At 45.7% G+C, this 13552-nt stretch overlaps 1 long non-coding RNA gene across 1 annotated transcript; it reads left to right on the top strand.

Annotated features, from left to right (window-relative positions):
- Positions 1–5265: 5265 nt before the first annotated feature.
- LOC310751525 lies at positions 5266–7884 on the top strand. The gene is made up of 2 exons (XR_014542591.1): positions 5266–5632; positions 7001–7884. It is a non-coding gene; the product is annotated as an uncharacterized lncRNA (long non-coding RNA).
- The last annotated feature ends 5668 nt before the right edge of the window (positions 7885–13552 follow it).

Below are 13552 nucleotides of genomic sequence, written 5' to 3'. Positions count from 1 at the left end.
CTGGTCCTAAGTGAGCCAGAAAAAAGCCAGGGAAGTCCCCAAATAGGGGTTCCATCACAGAAGGAAAAGGAAAGATGGGGAGGGGATCAGGCTGGTTCCAAGCCAAAGGCCAGGCGGAACCACTCTGTCTTACAGGCTCTGTGGAATGAAATCAGATCCTGCAGGGCCCTGGTCTCATGAGGCAGAGCGTTCCACCAGGCCAGATCCAGTGTTGAGCCATGAAGCTTGTATGGCCCTGGCACTGAAATTTGTGGTTGCCCAGCCCCTTCACGGGGAATTTTGTGGGTGCTCGGGCATCCAGGGCCCCAGGGAGTTGCCACCTACGCCACCCACAGTTTTCCCTCCCAAAACCACCATCTTAAAACCAGTCTTGACAACAAAAGCAGCCTTTGAAAAAAAACACCACCCCCAAAACATAACAACCAGTGCTGCTTACCCAAGCTCAGAAACGGTCAACACTCAAGTGGTCAGGTAGCAAAGTAGAATGAGGAGCCTGCAGAGGCGATGTCTTATATATATGCCAACATGAAGTTCCTGTTTGCATCGGAAGAATTTCACTCACCTGTCCAAAATAAATAAATAAATCAAAAATCAAAAGGGGAACACCCTCTCCAGTTGTTGAGTAGATCTTAATTTGTGATCTTAATTTGTTTGTGTGCATCAGCAGGGTAGTCACGGAGGAAGATTGCATGATCATTTGGGAAGGAGAGTCCGTTTATTTATTTATTTATTTTCTTCCCCAGCAGAAACTCCACCTAATTGTTAATTGGATGATGATAATACCTTTGGCCACTATTGGCTGCATCATCCTCTGAGCACTGCTTTCTGAGAAAGAGGAAAGCATTTCCTCAATCCATTATGCATCATAAATGATGGGTGAGCATTCATGTTAGAAACATCAATTGTCTCGCTGTTTACGGGAACTCGCTGCGTAATTTCCGCTGAACCTTAGTCCTCTTCCTCCAGCCCCAACGCCCAGAGATCCCATAACTTTATTTGATTGGGGGGGCCTGTAGATTAAAAAAAAAAAGCGCGGATTTTACTAAACCTTTCCTGTCCTCATCCCTCATCTGCACTGTGCATTTAAAGCGGTATTTGTTGTTGTTGTTTAGTCATTTAGTCATGTCTGACTCTTCGTGACCCCATGGACCAGAGCATGCCAGGCACTTCTGTCTTCCACTGCCTCCCGCAGTTTGGTCAAACTCATGCTGGTAGCTTCGAGAACACTGTCCCACCATCTCATCCTCTGTCGTTCCCTTCTCCTTGTGCCCTCCATCTTTCCCAACATCAGGGTCTTTTCCAAGGAGACTTCTCTTCTCATGAGGTGGCCAAAGTCTTGGAGTCTCAGCTTCACGATCTGTCCTTCCAGTGAGCACTCATGGCTGATTTCCTTCAGAATGGAGAGGTTTGATCTTCTTGCAGTCCATGGGACTCTCAAGAGTCTCCTCCAGCACCAGAATTCAAAAGCATCAATTCTTCGGCGATCAGCCTTCTTTATGGTCCAGCTCTCACTTCCATACATCACTACTTGGAAAACCAAGTAGGAAAACCAAGTACGGACCTTTGTTGGCAAGGTGATGTCTCTGCTTTTTAAGATGCTGTCTAGGTTTGTCATTGCTTTTTTCCCAAGAAGCAGGCGTCTTTTAATTTCGTGGCTGCTGTCACCATCTGCAGTGATCATGGAGCCCAAGAAAGTAAAATCTCTCACTGCCTCCATTTCTTCCCCTTCTATTTGCCAGGAGGTGATGGGATCAGTGGCCATGATCTTCGTTTTTTTTTATGTTGAGCTTCAGACCATATTTTGCGCTCTTCTCTTTCACCCTCATTAAAAGGTTTTCCCTAGGATGTCCCTATTTTCATCAGAGAATTGTTGGAGGGTATGGAGTTATCCGGGGACGCGGGTGGCGCTGTGGGTAAAACCTCAGCGCCTAGGACTTGCCGATCGTCAGGTCGGCGGTTCGAATCCCCGCGGCGGGGTGTGCTCCCATTGCTCGGTCCCAGCGCCTGCCAACCTAGCAGTTCGAAAGCACCCCCGGGTGCAAGTAGATAAATAGGGACCGCTTACTAGCGGGAAGGTAAACGGCGTTTCCGTGTGCTGCGCTGGCTCGCCAGATGCAGCTTGTCATGCTGGTTACGTGACCCGGAAGTGTCTTCGGACAGCGCTGGCCCCCGGCCTCTAGAGCGAGATGGGCGCGCAACCCCAGAGTCGGACACGACTGGCCCGTACGGGCAGGGGTACCTTTACCTTTACCTTTATGGAGTTATCCAGTCCTTGAGCAATCCAAATGCAGCTCTGTATAGGGAAGTTTTTTTTAAAAAAATGTTTAATGTTTTATCATGTTTTTATATATGTTGGAAGCCACTCAGAATGGCTGGGGCAAAACAATGATAATACTAATAATAGAATAGGACATCCGTCCCTATTTTCACCGGAGAATTGTTGGAGGGTATGAGACTTCCGCCCCCCACCGATTTCCGGCCACCTCTCCAAACATATTTGGCTTGGTTACCTTGTCAAACTTGGCTTACTGAGGCTGCTTTTGAAACTCTTCAATTTGTTCTATTTTAATAGATATAACCTGTTTACCCATATGGCTGTTGTTTTGAGTTGTCTTCCTGGTATGTTGGCGAAGTTCCTTTCGGCATTACGGGATCACATTGGGAACAGTCAGTAATTTATTCCTTTTTTTTACAGAAATATATAATAGGAATTAATTAAGGACATTTGGCTCCGACAGGATATTAATTACTTAATTAAGGACATAAAGCTCTGACTGTGGGAGATTGCAGGAAATGGGGTGAAGCACATGAAAGTTTCATCACCTTTGGCAATGCTCCCTTCCTCGTGATTCTCACAGTTTCTTTCACGTCCTCACCAGCCTTGATCCGTCCTTCAAAAAATGGCTTCCGGGTGAGGTTTTCAAGAAGCGGCTAAAACGTCCGGGAAAACTGAGGCATATGGCAGCCCACATTGGAAGTGTTGATTTTGAAAAGAAGAAGAAAAAAGCTCAATTTGTGTGTCCGGATTTTCAGTTTTTGAAATATGGCAACCCAGACATGGCATCTGCTGGAGGGGGAGAGATGGGATGGAGTGGGATGTCTGTGGGCATGGCTGGCTGGCATCCTGAAGAGGAAGACGAAATACTGCAACAATACTGCAACACTTGTGGCAAGTGCTGCTGGTTCATAGTAATCACCACCCCACTTGGCACGATGATGTCACCGTTTGTAAGCTAAGTCCCAGACAGTTCTTGAATGCGTCTTCCTTCATGACCACTCCAAAGCCCATGATGCAGTGTGGCCTGACAGGCGAAATATGCACGCACAGGAAATACACTTTGCTATGTGTGGTGTTTGTTTATAAAGTCCTCACAAAAACTCATCGTTCGTTTAGGGAATGCTTATTTTTGTAGGAATGCATATTTTTGTCGGCAATTATGTCTCTCATAGAGATTGTGATGACTCAGGTTTTTTTGTTGCCATAGAAAAATCTGTCAATTTCTGTTTCTCTCAGTTTCTTGTTTTACCAATATTAAGTTCAGTTCTCCCCATTTTTCACATTAACTTGTGTGATTCCCCCCCTCTAAATCAGACTTCCCCAACCTCGGCCTTCCAGATGTTCTTGGCCTACAACTCCCATGATCCCTAGCTAGCAGGACCAGTGGTCAGGGATGCTGGGAATTGTAGTCTCAAAACATCTGGAGGGCTGAGATTGAGGAAGCCTGCTCTAAATCCTCATGAAAATTAATCCTGCACAATTTCTAAAAGCCATTTACCCTAATTTACTGCATTTTTGCTTGTTGTTTTCACTAACATATGCTCTTTTATGTACAATGGCTGGTATCTAAGTCTGACTCAAAGTAAACCCATTTATATTAATGGATCCAAATCAGTCATGTTTAGTTACCTTCAGTGGGTCTACTCTTTGTTAGGGGACCATTGGATCCAACCCAATAATAATAGTACTAGGTGCATTGCATCATCTAGGAATCGTGATCAGGATATTCCCAACCCCTATGTGTCATAGCCAGCTAATTTCTACTGAGAATAAACCCACTGAAATGAATGAACCTAAGTTAAGCCACATTCACTTCATGTTCATTATGATACCACTTTAGATAACTATGGCTTCCCCACAAAGAATCATGGCAACTATAGTTTCTCTTTTTTTTTATTAAATATTTTTATTGGTTTTTAGCATACAAAATTATAAAACATACCACACAATTTATCACAAATACATTCTTATTGGACTTCCATCAGCACCTCTGATAATCCTCCGTCTTAATCACTTCTTACGCATTTCCTAACTTAATATTGCCTTTACTTTCTTAACATGTCACGTCTCCTTCTCCATTTTTGCAATATTTCTAATATTATTTCTCACAGAACTTCTTGCAAACCTACAAACGTCGTCTGGTCGTCACAAATACTTTTCAAATAATCCGTAAATTTACTCCAGGGGAACTATAGTTTCTCAAGAGTGCTGATAGTTGTTAGGAGACCCCACTCCCTTTCCCCTCAAGGAGCTACAATTCCCAAAGCAGTTTAACAATCAATCCCTCTTCACAGGGAACTCTGGGAATTGTAGCTCTTGTAAGGGGACTATGAACTTCATAGCAATTCTCATCACCCTTAACAAACTACAGCTCTCAGAATTCTTTATCTGCTATCAGAGCAGTGGCGTAGCGTGGGTTTTCAGCACCCGGGGCAAGGCAAGTAATTTGCACCCCCTAACCCGTGGATTTGCACCCCCTAACCCTAACCCCCAGATGTTGTGCCCGGTGCAGCCGGCCCCCCCTGCACCCCCCACGCTACGTCACTGTATCAGAGTGCTTTAAATGTATAGCATGACAGTTGCCTGAGGCAAAAATATTCAGGGAAAGTTTTAGCAGTGGTTGCTACCTGTGGCAATATGGGTAAGATTAAATATCTGTTGTTCGGTTCGGACAGGTCTGTAGAGCATCATACAGATAAATTTGAAGTTGCTCAGTTTTGACCAGATCATGAAGCCTCCCTTGATATTTGAGATTCTGTTTTTTATGCGTGTTCTATTTACCGTAGCCAAGTTCTTATATATTTTTATGTATAATTCTTAAGTAAATTTGACGTTCTTACCATTCTGTCTGGCTGCAGCCTGCCTTTGGTTGCCTTATTAATGAATTTGAAATAATCATTTGATTAAAATGCAAACTGCATTTCTTCTCTATTCCCAGTTATCCATCTGTTTAAATTTTTGTTTGGCATTTTGTCAACCGATTAGGTGGTTTCCTGCGTTGAGCAAGCAACATGAGGCAGAAGACAGATGATGACAACGCTTCTTCCTTTCCAATGAATATCTAGGTGGGGTTCTCATTGACACAATGCATGGGCCCAGAAATGAACTCTTCTTCCCCAAAAGATAATGATACCTTGGAACATGACTGTTCTGATGCTGTTGCTGCATGGACATGTCGAGATTGCAAAATCATCCTTTACTCAGCCAGGTGAAACATCTCCCCCCCCCCCACTTTTCCTTACTCAATCAAACCAACGTATGAAGTGAGTGTATAAAAAGTCCCTCACTTCCTAGGACTCTTCACTAAACTTTGCTTCTCATGCTTGATTGAGCCTTGACTGAACGTCACATCAGGTAAGTAGAATTAGTTAGCTTTTTTTTGGCTGGGAAGTTGCATGTTCCCGACGAAGCTAGATTTCAGAACATAGCAGTCTTCTCCAGTTTGGTGACTTCAAGATGTTGTTTGACTCCAGCTCCCAGCATCCCCAGCAGCCAGCATGGTCAAGGGAGATGGGAGTTGGAGTCCTGCAATTGCATTAGAAGAATAAAGTGTTGCGATGGAGGTAACTTAGGTGGAGGAAAAGCATTAGTTTATTTCAGGGAGAGGAAAGCTGTGATCCTCCTGATGTGGCTGGACCCCAATTCCCATCATTCCCAATGGCCAATGGCCAGTGTTGATGAGAGATGGGACCCAGCAACATCTTGAGGGACAGGTTCCCCAGCCCTGTCTTAGACAATTGGCCCAACCAATCAGGGATCCCATGTTAAATGCACTTGTGGAGGTATAAAGGAGGTGTTGTTGTGCTACAGCTCCCATCAGCCACAACCAGCATGGACAATGGTCAGCGATGATGGGGTTTGTCTAGGGGGCAGCAAGTTGGGGTGGTCTAGGATGTATCTTCAGGAGAAAGCGGAGGTGACCGGAAAGTTTACTCAGAATTAAGCCCCACCAAACTCAGTGGGATATTACCTAGTTAATGTACCTAGGTTAGCAGCCTCAGACATGCCTAATGTCATTGTTCATAATTATAATTATTATTTACTAATGTTCTCCACCGAGGAGGCAGATCATGGGAAAACCATTCACATAATGTATCTTGACTTCACTGAAGGATTTGTCAATGATATGCTTGTTGACAAGTAGGGAATACATGGGCTGGGTGATGCTACTGTAAGGTGGATGGAAAGTTGGTTGAGCAACCCAACACAATCATTATGGAATGCCCTTGTCTCTGATGAAGCTTCACCCAACAGTTGCTTCAGATGCTTATAAGGCCTCTCTTTTTGCTCTGCACCAAAGGATTGGACCCTGCTATTACTGAATTCTTGTTTTCAATCTGTATTTTCTTTTTTAATAATACTGGCCCCATCTGTGCTAGGCATCTAAAATTGTAAGGGGACCCCAGTTCCCTGCACAGAACTACAATCCCCAGAGTTCCCTGGGATTGTTGGTTAAATTGCTCTGGGGTGTGTAGCTCTGAAAGGGGAATAGTGTTCTCCTTACAACTCTCAGCACCCTTCACAAGCTACAGTTCCCAGGATTCTTTGGGAGAAGACATGACTCTCCAGCAGGTTCCCCACCCCTGATTTAAAGTTGACACCTCTCAAGACATGCCCACTTATTCCATTAATTGTTTATTTCCCCCTTCCATTTTGCTAATCTTCTGAAGCATCGATGCAATCAGTAATGGTGAATCGTGTTCTTTTTCTTCCTCCTCCAAGTTTCTCCAGCAATCCAAGATGTCGCAGCAGCAGCAACAATGCAAGCAGCCTTGCCAGGTTCCTCCTCAATGTTGTCCTCCTCAACAGGATTGCCTCCCTCCACAGCAAAAGTGTCCTCCTCAACAGGATTGCCTCCCTCCACAGCAAAAGTGTCCTCCTCAACAGGATTGCCTCCCTCCACAGCAAAAGTGTCCTCCTCAACAGACCCAGGATCCAAAGTGCTGCTAAGAAACCCCTGAAGTAAACAGCCAAAGCAAAAACCCACGAGAGAAGGAGGGCTGGAGATGGATGCAGGAAGTAACACCTAGGTGTCAGCTTCATTGACTTCCATCTTGCTGTGAACTTGGTTGTAACATCATGTTATTTCTGCCCTAACCTAAGCCCATTAATTTCAGTGGCTTGTAGCCAATGGTTACCCCACTCTGAAAAGGCCTGCTGGACACGGCTAACTTGCAATGGGTCTCCTCTGAGTAGTTGGCTACAATCCAGTGGGTTTGCTCTGAGTGTGACTTAGCTGCATATGACCCTTCATATCTGCTCTTAAAACAGATATACACAACCTGGAGGGGAAATGGTGGACAGGATCTACTTTGTTGTCAGCCAATCCAGTTCTGTGGACATCATCTGATGGTTCGCCCATCCTTCTCAATCCATCACTGGATGGCTTAACTCTTCACCAGTATAGTTGTTGAACATCTGTATGTACATTGTCTTTGATAGTCTGGCTGGTAGACAGCCACACAGCTGAAATATAGGATATGTCCTGTATTCCATGCTATTTGCAATCGCTGTTCCTCCAATAGCCTTCTTGCTCCCCTGGTGTACTGCTCTGGCTCCCAGTTCTGTGCCTGGATGTATTATTAAAAGCTGCACGTTGTAATGAATCAGCCTTTCAGTGCTTTATTTATCACTTGGTCATTTGTTTGCATAGCAGGAACGCAGGAAGCTGCCTTTAACCATTGCTCCATCCAGCTCAATATTTTCCATGATAAATGGCAGCAGCTTCCCAGAACCTGGGACCTTTTGCATGCAAAGCAGATGCTCTGCCAGTGACCTGTGGCCCTTCCCTTAAACATAGAATAAGAATCTACTGTAGTCCTCGTGGTTCTGAACAAAGGGTTCATTTAAATAGGGGCAGAGTACATTGCCTCATCGGTTCATCAAGCTCAGTACAGTGGTACCTCGGGTTACATACGCTTCAGGTTACATATGCTTCAGGTTACAGACTCCGCTAACCCAGAAATAGGTCTTCAGGTTAAGAACTTTGCTTCAGGATGAGAACAGAAATTGCGCGGTGGCAGCAGGAGGCCCCATTAGCTAAAGTGGTGCGTCAGGTTGCTGATGTCGCTGTGGGCTACTACGAGGTAATCTGGAGACAGGTACCCGACCTTGACAGAGAAGTCAAGCAGGCACTTCAAAGCTTTCCATGCCGCTTGGTTGGGAGACCTCTCTGGAAGAGAAAAGGATGGTGGCATGAGACTCCAGAGTTTTTACAAACACACCCGTTAGCTATGCATATATTTTTTTTAGGAGCATAAGAAGAGCCCACTGGATCAGGCCGCATGCCCACCTGGACCGGCATTCTGTTCTCACAGTGGCCAACCAGATTTCCCTGAGAAACCACTGGTCTGATCCAGCAGGGTTCTAAGTCCATTTTCCAGCATCCTATTTCACCATAGCTAGCCAGATGTCTCTGGTTAGTCCACAGGCTGAAAATGAGTGCTATAGCGCTCTCCAACTCTTGTTTCCCATTGACTGGAGGCGCACCACAGACATAGCTGTTGATAGCTTTATTCTCCATGAATCTGCTTAATCTCCTTTTCAACAAAGGGACTCAATAGATCTATGTGAATGGACTCAACGCTCTAGAACATTCTAGCATGTCTCCGCCCATGCGCCATGTTTTCAGAGCACACACCTGGAGGGCAGGTGGGGGAAAGCAGGGGTGTTGCATCAAAGCATACAGTGGTACCTCAGGTTACATGCGATTCAGGCTACATATGCTTCAGGTTACAGACTCTGCTAACCCAGAAATATTACCTCAGGTTAAGAACTTTGCTTCAGGATGAGAACAGAAATCGTGCTCCGGTGGCGCGGCAGCAGCAGGAGGCCCCATTAGCTAAAGTGGTGCTTCAGGTTAAGAACAGTTTCAGGTTAAGAACGGACCTCCAGAACAAATTAAGTACTTAACACGAGGTACCACTGTATTGTCTATAATCACTGGTGTGGCTCTCAAGGATTTTAGTGGGGTCCATTCCCATTCCAACCTGGACGTTCCAAGGACTGAACTTGGGTCCTTCTTCATGCAAGACTGGTGCTCTCTCTCTTGAGTTATGGTGGTTCACCTAATATATATATATACAGTGGTACCTCGGGTTACATACACTTCAGGTTACATACGCTTCAGGTTACAGACTCCGCTAACCCAGAAATAGTACCCCGGGTTAAGAACTTTGCTTCAGGATTAGAAGAGAAATCATGCAGCAGCGGTGCAGCGGCAGCAGGAGGCCCCATTAGCTAAAGTGGTACCTCAGGTTAAGAACAGTTTCAGGATAAGAACGGACCTCCAGAATGAATTAAGTTCTTAACCTGAGGTACCACTGTATTTTATATCCCACCTTTACCCTAAGCATCATTACAAAATGCAAAAAATTAAAAGCAAACTAGTTAAAAACAATAGCCAAAACACATTCAGAACCAGCAATTGGCCCTGACGATAGCCCAGTGATCATCCGAACCATGGTTCCCCAAAGCCTGTCTGAAAAGGAAAGTCTTAGCCTACTGGTGGAAAGATAATGTTAGGGAGCTGATAAGAAGAAAAGGTTGTTTGCAGATCAGAGGAAGACAGTGAAACGCCGGCTAACTTACTGTTAGTTTCTTTATTAAGGAAGCAGAACAGAGAACACAAGGAGACTTAGGGGTTGCTCCTGTCTAGATGAAGCATTTATTATTATTATTATTATTATTATTATTATTATTATTATTATTATTAAGACCCTCTCAGGCAGGGGTCAGGAAACTTTTTCAGCAGGGGCCAGTCCACTGTCCCTCAGACCTTGTGGGGGCCGGCCTATATTTTTAAAATAAAAATAAAAATGAATGAATTCCCATGCCCCACAAATAACCCAGAGATGCATTTTAAATAAAAGGACACATTTTACTCATGTAAAAACACGCGGATTCCTGGACTGTCCGTGGGCCGGATTTAGAAGGCGATTGGGCCGGATCTGGCCCCCGGGGCCTTAGTTTGCCTACCCATGCTTTCAGGCATTAAGATCAGCAAGATCTTGGTAGTTCTGTTGCCCTCAGAAATTCAGGTGCTGGCAGCAATGACTCAGGGAAAGGCATCATTTGTGGCAGCCTTTGAACTGTTGAACTTTGCCCCCCCCCTCCAGCAATGCATCTGGCAATTTATCTTGGCAGTTTTCACCCTGTGCCAAAGGTGAACTTCTCCACCTTGACCCTTGAATGCCCGAGATGCATGTTTTTAAGACCCGCCCTATCCCTGCAGCTGTAATTTGTTTTAAACCGTTTTTAATAAAGCAGTTTAAATTGTCAGAAGCCGCCCTTGGACCTTAAGCAGAGGGATGCGTAATTAACCAAATAATAAATACCACTTCTTCCTTCTTTTGGTTTTTTCATTGTTTTGTAAGGACTGGTATGTGTGTGTGTGGGGGGGGGAGAGAAACGCTTAAAGGGGAAAGGGGAAATTAACCAAATAATAAATACCACTCAGAGAATTAAACTGGAAGCAGAACGCACAGCTGGGACCCCCCCGGCAACAAAATGTTGCAGCGTAGAGTGCAGTTGTTAAGACGTAGGTATTTTATTTACGGCATTTATATCCCACCTTTTTCTGCAAGGAGATCAAAGTGGTGTGCCTGATTCTAACCCCCCCCCACTCTTCATTTACTCCTCACAACAATCCCGTGAGGTAACTGAGGCTGAGAGTGAGCGACTGGCCCAAGTTCAGCCAATGAGTTTCATGGCTATGTGGGGATTTGAACCCCAGTCTCCCAGGTCCTAGTAGGGATGCCGGTGGCACTGTGGGCTAAACCACAGAGCCTAGGACTTGCCGATCAGAAGATCGGTGGTTTGAATCGCCGCGACGGGGTGAGCCCCCGGGCCCAGCTCCTGCCAACCTAGCAGTTCGAAAGCACGTCAAAGTGCAAGTAGATAAATAGGTACCGCTCTGGCGGGAAGGTAAATGGTGTTTCCATGTACTGTTCTGGTTCGCCAGAAGCGGCTTAGGCATGCTGGCCACATGACCCGGAAGCTGTACACTGGTTCCCTCGGCCAATAAAGCGAGATCAGTGCTGCAACCCCAGAGTCGGCCACGACTTGACCTAATGGTCAGGGGTCCCTTTACCCTTTACCTTTACCCCCAGCTCCTAGTCTGACACTCAGACTCAGAGCTTTCCAAACTGTGTGTCACGACATGTTAGTGTGTCGGCTGCAGTGTGTAGGTGTGTCGTGTGAATGCTCCTCCCGGGGCGGGAAAGGAGCGAATTTAACCTCTGGTTTGCTAGTAAAACTGAATTGCTGTGTTGCAAAACGATGCATGTCTAAAAAGCATGTCACCATCATGAAAAGCTGGGAAAGCTCTGCTCTAGCTGTCACACCACACTGGACTTCCCACCCTGCTCTAAATTTTCTGGTTTCCTCCCCTGAACATGGGCTTTTTTGGGGACTCTCCAGTTTGGGGGATTTTCTGTTTGATGCATACCTTCCAAGTCTCCCGATTTTCCGGGGACATCAACTACGCTACCAGGCTGGCTCCGGGCTGCTGAGACTACTGCTGCCACTGCCAAGGGGGAATCAGGACGCCTGGCGGTCAACCCCGGAAAACCCTGGAGCCAATGCAGAGAGAAGGAGGAGAGAGAAAGAGGAAGGAGAAAAAAGAGGGGAACCCCGGCCTTGCCACGCTGTTGCCGCCGCTGCCGCCAAGGAGGTAGGAGAACACCGGGAGGGCAAGGACACATGGCCGAGCCCAGTCCCGATCCCAGCCTACTCCACAGCGGCTAGCACTCCAAGAGAGCAGGAAGGCCGCATGACAGAGGAGACCACAGAAGAGCAGATACTACTTCTTTTTTAAATAACTTTTTTTCTCTTAAAAAAAAAAGTGCCCCCAGATTCTTTGGGGGAAAAAAATCTGGTAACCTTATTTTAAGTGAGAGAGCAGAACCTGGGAGGCCTGGGTTAAAATCTTCCACAGGGCTGCGAAGCTCTTGGGCAAGTCGTCTCCACCTACATCACCTCGAGCGCTTCAGGATGAAAGTGAAATAAATACTTATCATTCTCTCCCGCCTGCTTCCAGTGATGAGCTCACCAGGAAAACACCCGCGGTGTTGTCCACCTTCCCTGGAAACGCTCAGACACGTAGGAGGAATTCTTTGGCATGTGGGAAATTATTACCTGCGTGCTAAATATCAGGTGCAGGAACACTCAGAGTTTACCGGCAGCTTAATCATAACCCATCCAACTGGGACATTGTGACATTGAATGTCTTCTCCTCCACACATAAATTTGCCCCAATGTTTTCATTCACGCTCAGTTGCCAGCTCTGCCTCCCAGTTTAGTGGCATCCTTTATGAGCTCATCTAATGTCTTTTAGGAGTCTCACCCATTCTTTGGTTTCATAACAAAGACCCAAAATACTCTGTGCAGTTGTGGGCTTCCAGCCAGCAACCTGCGGCTTTGCATCTCATACAGATAAAACCTTCTGAGTCCGCAAAATGGGAGATAAGGCAAACATGCTCCTTCCCTTTATGTAGCAGTTACTACAGCTAAGCACACTGCAACATTAAAAGAAGGGAGCCAGAGTGTTGGACTAGGTCAGACATAGGCAAGCTCAGCCATCCAGATGTTTTGGGACTACAACTCCCATCATCCCTGACCACTGGTCCTAGTAGCTAGGGGTGATGGGAGTTGTAGTCCCAGAACTTATGGAGGGCTGAGTTTGCCTATGCCTGGATTAGTGGACCTGGGAAAGACTAGGGTTTAAATCCCCACTCAGCTATTAACCTCCTGAGTGATCTTGGCATACCATCCAACATTCCTCAGATGAAAATAGGGACATTTCTCACTCCCACCCAAATGACCCTTCTCTACCCCCCCGTGTTTTCTTCTCCACCCGCCCCAGAGCATTTCCAACACCACGACACCAATGAGACCATCCTGGGAAAACCCTTAACCCCAATTTTATTTTATTCTTTGTTATAGGAATTCTAAGGTCTTGTACATATATATCATATGTTCATAAATTTACAAGGCAAACACATACATAAGTATATAAACCATGTGTCTGAAATAGTACAGGAGAGCAATCCTGAACCATTCTGACTCCACGTCCCTAAGCCTTTGAAGTATTAATTCTTTAGCTCTCTCGAAACCTTGTGTCAAAAGAGGTAGAGAATCCCAAACTCATGGTAGCTGACTGCATTTTAAGCTTCTATGAGTTTGGGTCCATCTCTTCCCAAATTGTCCGGAGAAAATCTGATACCTGCTTAAAAATAGTTTTTAACCAGAAAAGCAGGGCTAGTCTAAGAGCTT

This window comes from Podarcis filfolensis (assembly GCF_964270895.1).
Source record: "Podarcis filfolensis genome assembly, chromosome: 16".
NCBI lineage: Eukaryota > Metazoa > Chordata > Lepidosauria > Squamata > Lacertidae > Podarcis > Podarcis filfolensis.
This window is presented reverse-complemented; position numbering and strand designations above follow the sequence as displayed.